Consider the following 14451-nt stretch of genomic DNA (forward strand, 5'->3'; position numbering starts at 1 on the left):
GAACGGTATAGAGGAAGCTGCATGTATGTTTCCTCCTCCCCCATGATTAGGAAAATAAAACAAACAAAAAAAAAGCGTGTGTGTGTGTGTGTGTGTATGTGTGTATAGCACTTTTTTTTTTTTTTTAATGTTTATTTATTTTTGAGAGAGAGACAGAGCACAAGCAGGGGAGGGACAGAGACAGAGGGAGAAACAGAATCTGAAGCAGGCTCCAGGCTCCGAGCTGTCAGCACAGACCCGACACGGGGCTGGAACTCCAAAGTTGCAAGATCATGACCTGAGCTGAAGTCAGATGCTTAACCGACTGAGCCACCCAGGCGCCCCATGTGTGTGTAGAACTTTTTAATCCTACTTATTTTTTATTTATGCTGGTGGCTTGGTATAAAAGTGGAATCTTTTTTGTCATAATGATAAATTAGAAGTGTGTAAAGCAAGTTGATTGATAAGTAAGGAAGTAAAATTGGTAGAAAATGCTTAAAGATATCATTTAGTGTTATAATCCTTTTAGATATATTTATTTATTGGGTTTAAACAACTGTATATATGTATCCCAGGAGGAATAGACCTTTAAGAATTGTGAAGCATATTTCCCCTAACTTTATTTTTCATATTTCTTTATAAGCTTTCAAAAATTTTTGCATTGTATTTTAATACCCTTCCTCCTGCTTTAAAATTCTAAATTCTTTTTAATTAGTTTTACTGTGTATGTTGCTTCAGAAATGACAATAAATTTAAAAATTTAGCTTTGATATGAAAAGAACTTAAGTATAGAATACAAAACTGCCTTGATCAATTGGTGCCTCTCCTCATATACACGTAGTCCAAACTGCTGACAAAGCTGAGATTAAGTCAGGATTTCCTGAGGTTTGGGAACTACCTAGCTTGACTTGCATCATGTTGAATTGAGAAAGACAGGTAATATTTATATGTCATTTTTTAAAAAGCACTTTCACTAAGCTTTCACTGTTTCAGGGATCGATGTGGCTGTTGCCTGTGAGTTTGGTGCTTTTACAGTCTTAAAATGAAATTCATGGTTAACACATCTTAACTACCACACATTAAAAAAAAAAATCTATATACTGTTTTTAGTGCAGCTAAAAAGAGAAAGTAATTTGTAAGGAGAATTTGTGTTTCTGTATATAAAGGTGTAGATGCTGTTGCATCAGAACATTTGGTGAAGCACTCAGATGTGTGCACCTCAGCTCGAATCCCAGATGTGATGGCTGCAAATCCAAACTGTGACACCAGTGAAGGGCAGTGGCACCTCTGCAACACTAGCGGCCATGCTGTTGGTATCCTTGTTTTTTGAAATAGACCAATTTGGGTAAATTTGGAATAAAATAGCAGTTTTCCTTAACACATACTCTTTAATACATACTTTGTGTCTGTGTAAAAACGTAGTTAGGATCTGTGCTCAGATAATTAGAAAACAGGTTTGTTGTTGTTGTTGTTGTTGTTGTTGTTGTTGTTGTTGTTTTTAAATGCACAGGAATACCCAGCAGGACTTTTGAAAACTGAGAGGGAAGGACAGTCTTTGGCTGTAGGACTGTTCCAGGTATTGCAGTACTGCCAGCATTCCTGGTCTCCATCCCCTAAGCCAGCAACATCCCTCAATGATTCTGTTAATCAGAATGTTGCCATAAATTTCTAGCCCCCTTCCTTCCTTTTTTTCATACTTGAAGACAAGTTTTATTTTGGGAGAGTTTCTAACTGTTAAAGCTGTAAGCAAGTTCCATTCTCCATAGCAGTTCTAGAGACCTAGTAGTTTCAGAGATCCCAGTGTTCAAAAGTATTTCAAAATTAATAACAAAAACAAACCCATACCAAAAGGAAAGAACTTTTGGATTGGTTTGGAATGGACAGCCATTGATTTCAGTCCACTAGGGCTATGGGAACATTGGCTGTGAGAGCCAGTGGTAAAGACGTAGCAAATTACTTGGTCATGTTCATTCAATAACGCTGTTAAGAACTTTCTTTGTCAGGCAGTGTCAGGGTGAATGACACTTGTTTTCCTTCCTGAGAGAGCTCAGTCTGGTGTGTGAGAAGACACATATATATGCTGTGTAAGGGAAAGTGAGGTAATTTGATCACAGACAGGATCCAGAAAAAAGTCCTGTATAGAGCATTTCAAAAATAAGCTGTTTTCTTCTACCTTTACATTCTCTCTTGTATTGTGTTAGGCCCTTAGGATAATGGCCAAGAGGACACTGTCATCAGGAAGCACTGGGTGGGAATTCTAGCTGTGCCCCTTATAAGAAGTGACACCTTGAACAGAAACTTAACTTGTCTAAGCATGGCTTTCTCCCCCTGTAGAATGAAGATAATGAGATTACCTACATAATAAGACAACTGTAAGAATTAAACAAGAAATGCTGTGTAAAGACAGCACAATTATCAATAATGAGTGTATAAAAGGTTGTCTTTTAGTATTTTTTTTTAACATAAGGGAAAAAAACAGGCAATAAATTGGGTTGGTGTTACTCTATTACAAACTATGTTTGGTCTTTTATTACAAACATTAAAAAAAAATTCCTGTGGCTTGTAATATCAGATTTTCATTCCATACTTGATCTTTTTTTCTTCCCTCCTGGTTATTTTTTTAGGAACAAAATATAAAAATAAAAAAAAAAAAACATTTGTACTTTTAGTAAAAGTGGCAAGTTGAATGTTTTCAGTTGGGTGAGTTGCCTTCCTGAGTGACCTTAGTGACCTCACCTCTGTCTTGAACCTGAGGAGAAAGGAGATAGCAGTACTGAGAGGATTTAGGATGAGAAAGAAATCTGTTGAAATATGAAGAAAAGTTATTGAAATCTATAAAAGGTTTATGTTTGATTATGCAAGTTATCCTTTCATCTCACTGAGTTCCATCATTTAAAGAGAGAACTACTATATGTGTCATTAACCTGGTAGTCATGGAATCCATTAGTTATCTTGGTCACAGAAAATTTGAGCAGAATTGATCTTTGTGTTGTAGTGGTTGGTACTTGTAGACCTAAACCATCAGTTATGTAGTAGAATATCAAAGCCATTCCCTATAACCAGTGGGATACAGACTGAGAAATAATTATTTTCAGATGTGAAAGTATGTTTCCAATCCTCCAGAGAGGTGTACTAGTTTCATATTCTGTAAATGCCATCCAAGTATGTTCTGGAAGTATATTCAGAACTATAAAGCAGGAGATTATGAACTGCAGAGTGAGCAGAGTCATGTAGAGCAATGGCTGCATTCTTGGCTTCTAAATACTGTGTATTCTTGGGTCCCATGGAGATCTATTTAGTTAGGATTTTTAAGGTGAGGCCTGGGGTCTTTGCTTCCCAGTTGATTCTGACAAATCATATAGATTTGGGAATCATCATTATGGATTGGAAAATTAACCCTCCAAACATAAATCAGCCTGCATTTCTTGTTGTCCGTTTGCTATCTCTACTTGGATGTTCTCCCTAAATCTCAAAATCAACACAGGTTAAAAAAACATCTACACTCCTGACTTCTGCATCTCCCCTCACCCCCCACCCCTGCCTCTTCCTCACCATTAACTTCAACTCCCAGTTGTTATTAGCTTGATTTGTCTCCCTGTTACCCAGGCCTAAAATACCAGTTCCTTTTGAATGGTTTTCTGTTCCTTCCCCACCCCCTGCTTTTTCCTTTTTATTAACTCTCACCTGGAATTTTGCAGTCTCACTGATTGTACTGCATTCAGTCTTCCCCACAAGTTTTTATCAATATGAGGTCCATTTTCTTCTGTGCTGATACTGTGAATTAACCTAAATGCTTTAGCCTAGCATTCTAGCCTTTCCACAGATATCACAGTTTTATCCCTTATGTGTATCACAAGTTTGGCCATAGTGGATGATTGACTGTTCTTTTACCCTGCTTCACCTTTCTCGTGTACCCACATTATTGCTTGTGGGAATGGTGTCCTCTTACATTGGGTCTCACTCTGTTGCTTTCCCACTGTTCATCATGACCCAGCTCAAGTATTAGGTATGGAGGAAGGCTTCCTGATCCCTCCTTTAACAGATGTGCTCTTGGCTGCCTCTGATTCCTCTGCAGCATGTTACAGTTCCTTAATTATTGGCTTATCTTAGTATTGACATTAAACTCCTTGACAACTGAGGCTTACTCATCTTGATACCCCTGCAGCACTAAGTAAAGAACCTCAGTCATTGTAGATGAGGGAATAATAAGTATTTGTCGAATTCTTTAGAATTGAGGTTACCTGGAAAATATCTCACTACTGCAAAGAATAGGAATTAAAACCTCTAACTACCTTTTCCTACCTCAGTAATGAACCCAATCCATATCAAAATGGAACATTTTATTTTGGAACTCAAGGAGGAGGTTGGTTGGAAAGCTAAAATCACTTCTATTTGACCATTGATGAATTTAACTAAATTGGACTATGTGTCTAAGGAGAGAGCTCTGAGTATTTACGGAAGATAATAAAATCCATATTCCAGTTGTGTGCAGTGCAGGAGCCCTTGTGCACCCAAATTACCTCCTTACTTTAAGTCCTCCCTCTTCTATGGAAATGGATGTGTTTCTTCTAGGGATGTGGCCAGCTGTCAGCCTGAAGAGAAAAGAAAGAGCTTGAGTGTATAGGTAGTTAATTTGTCAGTTATTAATTGGTCTGGATTAGAGTGCTATTTTTGTCCCTTCTAAACTGGAAGCTCTGCAAGGGGCCTGGAGACTTCACTGCTCTGCTTTCCTGGGCAGATTACTTGTGAGTATTGTTTTCTAGTGTTTTAGAGGAAAGAATTGAGTTCAGTGATTCTGAAATGAAAGTGTTGGTTTAAATCTGTAATTTTCTGCTCTTTAGTAATTGACTATATTGGAAACATTTTTAAGGGACAGTGCCTTTGAATAAAACAATTTCAGCTTGAAAACCATTACTAGTTCCCTCCTAATATGGATGCCATTTTATGTTATCTATTACAGTGAAAGAAAGATAGATAAAAGTCACAGCCCAGATTTTAAACCTTCACTGTTTTATTTGCTTGACATGCCACTTAAGCAAGAGCTTCTTAACTTCATTTTAAACCTTTATGTTCTCTTCTGAAAAATGGGAATAGTGGGGGTACTATTTCCATCGCCTTGTGGGTTGATTAAATGGAATGATGGATAGCAAACACTTAGCACTGTATCTCTCATGGTATGGGTGTTTTCTACTTGGAAGACTGTGAGGCATTTTTGTGCTCCTCCCATTTTGTGTTTTGTCTAAGAGCTTGGTACCTCTCCAAGGAGTAGCTTAGGTCTAGTTGGATGAAAGTCAATCTTGTGATTGTGACTAATGGGGCCACAGGTAAATCAAATCTAGAGAACTGTGAATGCTTGTTAAGTGGTGAATGAAAGAATGAAACTTGTTTCCTAAGCATGTTATAGGACTTGGTAGTCTCTGTGACTTTGTCCCAAACCACGAGGGTGGAGCTGAAGCAGAATCTGATGGTCTATGTAAAGGTCTGTCCTTGGACTGAGTCAGGAATGCTTTACCAACTGGAGGCACCTTCTCTCCTGAGTGCAGAAAGGACCAACCAACCGAAACCAACTTATTTACTGTTTCTTTTGTGAATCTGACTTGAATTCTGATTGAGATGAAGAACATCTCAGGTCTTAAATAATACCATTACAAAATCAGTAAAGAAGACACGCTATATATGATAACCTAAAGAGGAAGAATCCTTTAGGATATTTTAGTGATCTGGCAAAGTTTTAAAAACATTGTTTTTAAACATACAGTATCATGAATGGTTAATAGTAGACTTCACTTTTAGTTGAAAGTATCACATTTGTCACATACATAACATTATATATAAATAGATATACGTGTATATCTATTTATTTGTGAAATGTGGCAAATAACTAAGTAAAGAATTTTTTTCAGGTTCCCATTTACTTTAGAGTATTAGTACATGGAAACTAGTGATTTAAGTCCTACACTTTGGTTAGTCAGATCTTGATAAGTAAATCTATGTAGGTGGTTTGTGGTTTCTAGTCCTTGCTTGACAGAATGGATTTTTTTTTCTTTAAATTAGTGAACAAAATTAAACAATGGTCTTCAGCGTATTTTAGAGTAAATGCTTAAAGGCAGCTGGAGGGGACACCAAATATAGAGCTAAAGTTTTTCTAGAGTGTTTATTATAGGAAGGCTAGCTAGCACTTTGTTTCTGTGGAAGTAACTCTTGGGGGTTGTTGCAGATCCCCACCATCCAAGTTGTTCCAGATATTCAGATGTTTTAATGGAAATCTTTAAACAGTATCCTTGGCCTTATTCTGGGAATCAGCTAAACTGAATAGGTAGACTTATGCCAGGATTTAATTAGCACTTTTGGTATTTTTAAGGAGTAGGCTCAATCCTACATTGCAATAACATAAACGTGATTTTTGAAGTCCTATGCAAATAATATTCTAATAACATGGTACATTAAAACATCACAACAGTGCCTGTACATTTTAAAAATGAACACCTTTCACTTTCCTATTTCTCTTAAAGTTTTTGTCCATAGGGTACTTGATTTTTCATAGTAAAATACCTTGGTTCTCAGTTCTAGTTTGGCTGCATTAGAACCACAGTGGCAGCTTCGATATTGGTAGCTTTGGGGATTTGAAGCCTAGGCAACTTTGAGAATTCTTTGTAAGGATATAACACTGTATTTAATAGAATAAAGTTTGAACAAATATGTAGTAATTATTTTTTGACAGATATTTACTAAATATATCTAGTTCTCAGTTTTCTATAAACCGTGGGTAATGAATATGGAGAGTTGGGGAGATGGTGAATGGTTAAACAGGAGTGGCAAGAATCTCAGCATGTATGAGATAATCCTACACAATTCAAGGTCTGCTCATTATATAGATATGGGCCAATGTGTTTTGAATGGACTTTTTTTTTTTCATCACAAGCTGATGAGGTCTAAGGACATGGAGTTATATTTATATATTTAATAGGATTAACACCATCATGGTCCCAGTTCTCTAAAAATGGCCCTAGTATGGCAGCTAGAATTTTCTTCTGAGGCACTGATTATGTCTTGGGAGAAATCCTAAATGTCATCACTGCTGATCTGGGAAGTGGATGAAGGAACTTGCATGTAGGATGGAATAACACTAGCAGGAGACACAGTACAAATCTGTGCTTTTGTCTGTATCATTATATAGTTGTTTTAGTCTTCATAGCCAGTGTTCCAGCTCTATTCCATTTTTCCTCATCTCTCCAGGTATCACCACAGACCCATCCCTTTTAGCAAAATATCTTTTCTTCCTCACAGTTATGTATTAAAGTTGATATCTGAATAGACACGTTAGAAGTAATATGAAGACTATACAATTATAAGAGTGCCGTATTTTCAGGAACAGATGATGATGCATACAAACTTGCACATTTCACTGCTTAGCTAAGTGCTGAGTGTTTTTCAGAAGCCGGGAAAAACTTTAGAGTCAGACCTAAGTTCAAATCCTGGCTTTGCCTTGTCTTGACTAATATGCCTCCCTGGGCCTCTCCATAAAACATGAGCTCTGAGAAAGCAGGGGTCTTGTCTCTTTCTTCCGTTGTGCAACTCCAGTGCTGAGAATAGTGTCAGGTACAGACAGATACATACATAAATGGACCAAAGGTGTGCCAAGTGCTGTGCAAAGGGAAGACTGGTGACACACTGGAGCAGTATCATAGTCTAATCTGCTCAGTTTGCCAGTTCACAGTGGGATAAGCACAGAAAGTGAGAGACTCCTAGTAACGTGATAGAGAAAATTTTTGTCTGTTGATGCTACTAATGCAAATTTTGAACTTATGCTTTGTATGTCCTTTTTATTTTATTTTATTATTTTTAAATTTTTTTAAGGTTTATTTATTTATGAGACAGAGAGAGAGCACGAGTAGGGGAGGGGCAGAGAGAGAGGGAGACACAGAATCTGAAGCAGGCTCCAGGCTCTGAGCTGTCAGCACAGAGCCCGACACGGGGCTTGAACTCACAAACTGTGAGATCATGACCTGAGCCGAAGTCGAACACTCAACTGACCGAGCCACCCAGGTGCTCCTGTATGTCCTTTTTAAATTCCATTTTATAAAGAAAATAATTTTTACTGTATTTTACAAAAGAATAGTTCCATGATAGATAAGAAATTAAAACAAGAAAGCCGCCTTTCTTCACAGGTAGTTTGAGAAGCACTGCACTGGAGAGTAACAGGGTGGTTTAGGTCAGGAATGGCCTCTCTGAAAAATGAGATTTGTGTTGAAATATAAAGATATTGGAGAATATCTTTCTGGACAGAATAAACAGTAGTGCAAAAGCCTCAAGGTACAACAAGCCTGGTTATTATGTTTTAGAAACAGAAAGAGGCCAGGAGCATAATGAGTAAGAGAGTGATGAGAAGGGTGGTTAGGAGGTGGGTAAGGTCCCCGATCCTCTCAGGGCTTCTTGACCCTTGATAATGAGGTTAGGTTTTATTCTGAGTGACAGTTGTTGGATGGTTTTTGTTAAGAATGTGGTGTGACCTCATTTATGGTTTAAGATCACTTTTGCCACATGAATTATATGGTCAAGTGTGGAAAAGAATGCACCAGTTAGGAGACTGGTATAGTAGTCTAGGCAAGAGGTGATGGTGGGTTGGATAGGAGTGTAGGCAGGGGAGGTGAGAAAAGTAGACTAATCAGAATGATACTTTGAACTTGAACTGATAAGATTTGCTGATGGATTAGATTTGGGGAATAAAAAGAAGGGAGGAGTCAAGGATGAATGCTAAGTGTTTTTCTTGATCATTTGGATGAATAGATTTTCCACTTATTGAATGGAAAGACACTATTAAAAAATATTTAAATCTTAGTTAACATATAGTGTAATAATGGTTTCAGGAATAGAATTTAGTGATTCATCACTTACATATGACACCCAGTGCTCATCCCAACACATGTCTTCCTTAGTGCCCATCACTGATTTAGCCCATCCCCCTACCCAATACCCCTCCAGCAACCCTCAGTTCTCTATATTTAAGAGTCTCTTATGGTTTGCTTTCCTTTTTTATCTTATTTTTCCTTCCCTTCCCTATGTTCATCTGTTTTCTCTTTTAAATTCCACATACGAGTGAAATCAAATGATATTTATCTTTCTCTTACTGGCTTGTTTTGCTTAGCATAATACATTCTAGTTCCATCCATGTTGTTACAAATGGCAGTATTTCATTCTTTTTGACTGCTGAGTAATATTTCATTGTATACACCACATCTTCTCTATCCATTTGGAATGGAAAGACACTTTTTGAAGAGAAGGGTGAGTGGGAACTGAGCATTAAGAAGGGTTAGTTATCTTCCTTGTTGATATGTACCTTTTTCATGAATCCTTTTAAAAGTGGAATTTCATAGATCTGTCTTACATAGTATTGTTACACATGTCTTGGAGAGGAAATAGCTAATGACGTATGCTTCTTGCAGTCTCATCATTCTAAGGGTCTAACAGACATTGGAAAAAATATTTTTGTTTATCAATTATTTTGGAAATCTCAGAAAAATACTTAGGAATTAATGGGAGGATTTGTTCACATTGGTTATTATTTATTTCCAAAGCAGCATCCTGCTCTGTGTATGTAATTTGCATTTGCTTATGTGTTTACAAGGAACAAGTTACTCAAGTAGTGAAGTATAGATATGGTGGGCAGTCATATAGCTTTATCATACACAATTGTCTTTTTTTTAAGACAGTGAGAAAAAAGGGAAAAATTCAACTTTCATATTAGCTTTTAAGTCCTGAACTTCATTTTCCAAGCCATTTTTGTGTTTGCTAATAACTTTTTTTTCCTTAGGAAATTCAAATGATGAAAAGATCAAGATTTATGACCAAATTTGGGGTTAGTATACTGGGGCTAGCCCCTGGCCAGGGGAACAACTGAGAAAACAGATTAGTTCTGGTGTATACCTTTCTCTGCAGCATTAGAGTCTCTCCAGAAAGACCCAGGTGTTTTTTATTTGGTCTGGGCTCTGTAAAGTGAGATTCTGACATTATTCTTCTTTTATTTCCGTGAGAGTTCCTTTGATATTTTGAAATATGCCTTGCCCAACCTCTGGCATTTCTGCCTACACTGGTGGCCAGTTTTGCCAATTCTCTGGCTTTCATTGATTCAATCCTGTACTTCTGAGCAGTCCTGAAGTGCCCCAGTTGCTGTCATTCACACCACAGACTGAGAATTGCTTAATCTACCTGCAGTTAACCCATACTTCATGATTGGCCTTTGTCAATAAATTGTGCCACTGCTGTATTATATCTTTCAGTATGATCAGAAAGGTGTATCACCTTAAATTTCCATTTTTTAAGTAAGAATTTAATTTATTTACTTTGGCAGTTAATTTCAAAATAGAGAACCTTAAAAAATATATATGTGTATATATATGTATGTATATACATATATGTACATATTTTGCATAACCTTTTTGTACTCTCTGTGGACCTTACTATTGCAACTTCCTGAAATCAAGTTTTGAAGATACATTTAAATTTCTTCTTATGAAGAGCAGCTGCCTCTTTTTACGAATGAGTTATCTTGGATTTAAGTTAGAGTTCTTCTATGTGTTGTGCTGTGTTTTGCCATCTTTATCATGCTTTTCTATGTGTACTATGGTAGTTTGCATTTCTCATCTCTTGGACTAGATGGTAGTGTTCTTGAAGGCAGATAGAATTTTTATTCATTGTTATATTCTACACAAATAGTAAATTGTCTATGTGCAAAGTAGTTTTTCAGTGAAAGAATGTCAAGAGATCTCAAATTATGCTCTTATGATAATGGCATCTCTTTTTCTTTTTCTTTTTTTTTTTTTTGGCATCTCTTTTTCTATATGTAGTCATGGTAGAGATTATTTTTTAACAAAGAATATATTTCCAAGGATATATTTTGCCACAGAACCTCATTGTCAACGGGGGAAGTCAGGGCATATGGATGTTCAGACATTGGAAAGGGTAATTATAGGAAAATTCTATTAAATCGTGACTTATAGAGCCAGCTATACTTTTGTCTATATCATTATTATACTGTTGTTTTAGTCTTTGTAGCCAGTGCTCCAGATCTATTCCACTTTTCCTGATCTCTCCAGGTTTTACCATAGACCTATCCCTTTTAGCAAAATATCTTTTCTTTTTTTCTTGCTTTTTTTTTTTCTTTTTTTGAGATCAATCCCATTCTTAGGCAAATCACACCTCATCCTTTTAAAATCTTACTATAGTTTGATGGTCCCTCTCTTCTCTGGTCTTCTTCACCAAGTCTGGGCCTACTAGCTATGTTCTTTTAATCAAATACTGTTCTTTCTGAGTATGGGTCCACTTACTTTGTACTCTTTCCTGTATATCTTTTCCTCACTTGCCTACAAGCTTTCTGAGATTGTCCGTCTTCTAAAATAAAATCTCTTCTTTTGACTCTTCTACCTGCTTACATTGCTTTTCTGCTCCTCTGCTTACCTTGACAGCCATACCTTTTTAAGATGTCCCCTCTGTGCCTGGCCTTTAACCTGGCCTTTCCTTATTCTTGAACCCTGTACTGTAGCCTGTGCACAGAACTGCATGGAGTCTTAGTACTGGGTGGTATCAGTCCTGGGGAAGGGGCTTCAGCAATTGCTTCCAGGCCATCTCCTACTTTACTACCTAGGTTGCAGGAGGTGGGCTTCTGAGAAAGGAGGTTTGAGAAAAGAAGGATTTTCTTAGGATTATTCTTTGCCACCTATCTTGCCTTCATTGGTGCTCTCAATGTCCCCTCTCCCATCCTATACCAGGCAGATCAGTGTTGTCTGTATACCTGGCTGTAAGATAAGCCATTATATGGTTTCTGTGACTTCCCCTATTTCCTCTCTGACCTATTCCCTACTTCCAGTTTCCTCTATACTAAGTTATTTTACCAGACATTTTGTTAGGAACTTCATGCTTTAATTTTTGCCCCCGCTTCATGAAGGCCTATACCCACTTCACAGATGAAGTGCAGAAAAGTGAGATGACTTAGCTGAAGTGATAGAGCTAGTAAGAGGCCAACCTCTGGCTTCAAAGTCTGTTTTTAACTATTGTTGCATTGCCTTATTGTAGCTTTATGGTGCTTAAAATTCTTTTGATATGAGATAAGATTGCAAACAAAAATTTAGATAATATGCTTAGGAAAACTCTTAATATATAATTAGTGAAAAAATATCAGAATCAGAGTCTATTCTGTTTTGATACTTTTTATTAATAAACAGAAATAGAATTTTATCCTGGGTGGCTGATGTGGGCAGGTAGTACCTGGGGAGGCCTGTAACACCAGATTCAAAAGTTGTTAATGTTACATTTTGCATGGAGTCACATCTGTTGCCTTTAGCTGGTTAAGGACAAATTGAAACATCTTTACTCCAAGGCACTTTTGTATGATAGTGATATACATAGGCAGCTTGGTGGGAACATTGCTATTGCCTCTGTTCCCTCATCTATAAAATGGGGGTAAAGATACTACTACATTATTAGATGGAGATAATAGTACTACAAACCTTACAGGGTTGCTTATATGGACTGTGAGTAAGTATAAAGTGCTTGGACCACATTTTAAGGATGTATACATTTTAGATGTAAAGTAATAATTAGTATTATTGTTAATAGAGACTTATTGGCTACTTTATTTATGGCCTTTAGAGAGGGACTGGGTGCCTGACTTTGTGTGTGTGTTAAAACAAAAGTAGGTTCATTTCTCAGGAGTTCTCTTCCTCTAGGTTTGGGCAATTACTGTGTGAGTGTGCTAGAAAAGTTGATTTGAGTGAGCAGTTCATTGAGGGAAATGCTGCAGCCATTGTCTCCAGTTCTTCATAGACCTGGAGTGTGGTAATGTTTCCCTCTTTTTTCTAACCACACTGATTCCCTCAGGAGTATTTGCAGAAGAGTGGATCTGATGTCTCTTCTGCTTAACGTTCTTTACATGGAAACTTATCTTTCTCAAGGGCAAGGTGGCATGTCTCTGTGGCAAAGAATTTTCTCTTTGAGTTCAACTGTACTTTGCTTTAGTTCTCCCAAGCTCAGGAACCATGTTTTTATTATTCTTAAACTGCTTGGAATTTGCTGAGCCCTTCTAAAGCTTAATAATATTCTAGTCACCTCAAATGTGCTATACTTACAGTACTTAAGATGTGATGTTCTCTTGGGGCTCTTGGGGTGGCTCCGTCAGCTAAGTGTCTGACTTTGGCTCAGGTCGTATCTCGCGGTTTGTGGGTTCGAGCCCCACGTCAGGCTCTGTGCTGACAGCTTGGAGCTTGCTTGCTTCATATTCTGGGTCTCCCTCTCTCTGCCCCTCCCCTGCTTGTGCTCACTCTCTCTGTCAAAAATAAGTAAACATTAAAAAAAATGCAACATTCTCTTTTTGAGTTCATTCTTATTAATTTAACTTATGTTAATAAGCAAAACATCTTTTTTAAGAAGCAAAAATGCAGTTATTTTTCAGGTTCCTAAATCTGGCCAACCATGAAAATGCTGGGGGAGGTTTTTGAAAGGATTGTATTGTATTGTGTTTCACGTTACTAGCCCTCAGGTGACTGTGATAATGAGTCAGGTGCTCTGGTGTGATATATTTGAATGAGAAAAATGTCTTTAATTTACAATAAGGATTTTATGAGGTAGATAGTATATTTGATCACATTTTTTTGAGATTTGGGAACTCCGAACTTCTATATCTAAAATTTTATTTTTAATGTTTATTTATTTTTGAGACAGAGACAGAGCATGAACAGGGGAGGGTCAGAGAGAGGGAGACACAGAATCCAAAGCAGGCTCCAGGCTCTGAGCTGTCAGCACAGAGCCCGATGCGGGGCTCGAACTCACGGACCACGAGATCATGACCTGAGCCGAAGTCGGCCGCTTAACCGACTGAGCCACCCAGGCGCCCCTGAACTTCTATATCTAAACACAGAAGCTTGCACACAGAAGATGCTTAATAAATATTTATTGAATAAGCGAGTGTCCAAGGTCACATGACTAGGGTTAGCGGGAGCCTATAATTTGTCTCTAACCTGATCCTAAGCTGTATAGTTCTACTTAATATTTATACTGTGTTGAGATCTGGGGTTGGAATCCCGACTTTGTATCTTTGCTAGTTGCATGGCTTTGGCCCAGTATGGAATCACTTGGCTCCTAGGTAAATTGGTGATGCCAACCTGTCCCTTTCAGTCCTTAGGTTAAGAAGTGTTATGTATGCAGTTCCTCACACACTCAGGTGCTTGAAGAATAGTAGCTATTCCTAGAACTAATACTAATACTCGCCTAATACTAAGCAGATGTGGACTGTCCATTTTCTAATCAGAATACTGGCTTTATTTGAAATGAAATAAATAATGAAAACTGCTACTGCAGTAGTTCACAGACCTAGATATTTTCCTTTATTCTTGATTCTCAGAACTGTTAGCAACCACAGCCTTTATAGGCAATCAAGTAAATTCATTTTCCCAGAATAACTGATGTAAAATAGAACTTCAT

The 14451-nt window shown here is 37.5% G+C and overlaps 1 protein-coding gene and 1 long non-coding RNA gene across 4 annotated transcripts in view; one reads left to right on the forward strand and one right to left on the reverse strand.

Annotated features, from left to right (window-relative positions):
• GMDS (GDP-mannose 4,6-dehydratase) overlaps positions 1 to 14451 on the forward strand; it is a 624172-nt gene that overhangs the window by 68413 nt on the left and 541308 nt on the right. The gene's annotated exons all lie outside the window — the stretch shown is intronic.
• On the reverse strand, positions 2539 to 4161 carry LOC109249484 (uncharacterized). Its single transcript, XR_002072602.2, has 2 exons — positions 3664 to 4161; positions 2539 to 2728 (listed from the first exon to the last, which is right to left on the reverse strand). It is a non-coding gene; the product is annotated as an uncharacterized LOC109249484 (long non-coding RNA).

This window comes from Panthera pardus, unplaced genomic scaffold (genome assembly GCF_024362965.1).
Source record: "Panthera pardus isolate Hobbes unplaced genomic scaffold, ASM2436296v1 HiC_scaffold_17, whole genome shotgun sequence".
Lineage (NCBI taxonomy): Eukaryota > Metazoa > Chordata > Mammalia > Carnivora > Felidae > Panthera > Panthera pardus.